This window comes from Xyrauchen texanus, chromosome 27 (assembly GCF_025860055.1).
Source record: "Xyrauchen texanus isolate HMW12.3.18 chromosome 27, RBS_HiC_50CHRs, whole genome shotgun sequence".
NCBI lineage: Eukaryota > Metazoa > Chordata > Actinopteri > Cypriniformes > Catostomidae > Xyrauchen > Xyrauchen texanus.
The window spans coordinates 439,389-441,000 of NC_068302.1; positions in this window are offsets into that span (position 1 = coordinate 439,389).

Sequence of the window (1,612 nt, forward strand, 5' to 3'; positions counted from 1 at the left end):
CACCCCATGACCTCATTTTGTGCGAGCACAAGTACGCCATCGTGTGGACATTCTCGAAATAGGTCTCCATTTATTTTCCTTTGCTAAATTATCTGAACAGCTACTTTCATTCCCTCTGTTGGCTATGGTTTTTGTTTTGTTTACTGTTATAAACATTTTCATTCGTTGAATTTGTTACTACAAGTATTTGGTTTTAGCCAAAGTTTCCTGCCTCTGACTGAATACACTTGGTTGAATTTTGATTGAAAAAAAAAATCATTTCTGAACTTAAAATTGAATTAAGTGTCTCAGTACAGCTGCTGATATCCCACTTTGGGGGGAGCACGCCTTTGAGGCATTCCCTGCTAAGTCGGCTTATCTCTTTTTCCCTCCTTTTATTTCATTTTGGAATTGTTTACCACCTATTCCTATTTGTTTTTCCTTTTTAATTATCTTCCTTTCTTGTGATTAATACTTGTTATTACTCCTTTGTTCTTACTACTATCAGATTTTATTCTGTTACTTAACGTCCTTTTACACGCTTATTTAAATTGAGTTTAACAAGTTGAATTCAATTTAAATTAAGTTTGTCTGCTCATCCTGCCTTGTTTACTTCTGTCTTTTCTTGTGGTTAGATTTTTTTTGATAATTAACATCAGTATCAAACTTCTTTATTTATCATTATTTGGTAAAGCTTTCGCCTGTTATTTCTACACACATAATTACTCAATTTGGTTTAAACAAGAAAGCCTTAATTCACTTTAAGACTTTCACTTGCTAAATCCTGTTCTGTATTTGCATGTAGAATTCCCTAGTGTGCTGTGGTGATTCGGCAGTCATCTCTGGTTGGTTCCCAGCAAGCTGGTTTATCAGACCGGCGTTACCGACGCTGGCCGTATGTGAATCTCGGATTATTCTGTCTCTTTTCATTGGTGCGGCACGCAACGACATCAGCAATTTGGCACTCCAAAGGAACGTCAACCCCGTCAGTCAACACGCAGGGCAAGTTTGGAATAATTACCTAAACCAGGGCCTGAAGAGGGGCCACTCTTACGAGGGTTCTAGGGAAAATCCAATCTTGTTGTGCCGCCTGACAGTTGACACCTTGGTGTTGCCGGTTGTGTTTAAAGTCAAGTTGTTTGAGAGGGCGCACCGTGATGGTAGCAGAGGGCCCGGGGACACTGCGGTCAAGTGTTTGGAACCGTTGGAAAGATTGAACACGCGCTGGTCCCCAGCAGAGTGACCTCGATTCACTCCAGGCAAACTAAAAGAAGGTAAAATCCATCCACCAGTATAGGCCACATAATAGTAGACATTCCCCGGTCATTTAAGCGTTTGGCCCAGGTCTTTTCTTTCTCTCCCCTAAGCCACACCATCTTCCTAGGGTTTATGATACCCTGTTGGTCCTATCATAAACCCTAGCAGTGGTGGTAGACTTAGGCCCTTTTTCTCCTGCCTATCTATTCCTAACATTAATTGTGTTCTACTTTATTCTGCTGTTCTATTCTGTCATAGTGTGTACTTCCAGTTCACAGTAAGACAGAGCCTACAAGAGCCATCAAGGAAAACTGAATAAAGAGACAAACAGGCAGCCCGCATCATCAGATGACCCTTGTGGGCTGCCGCCTTGTCA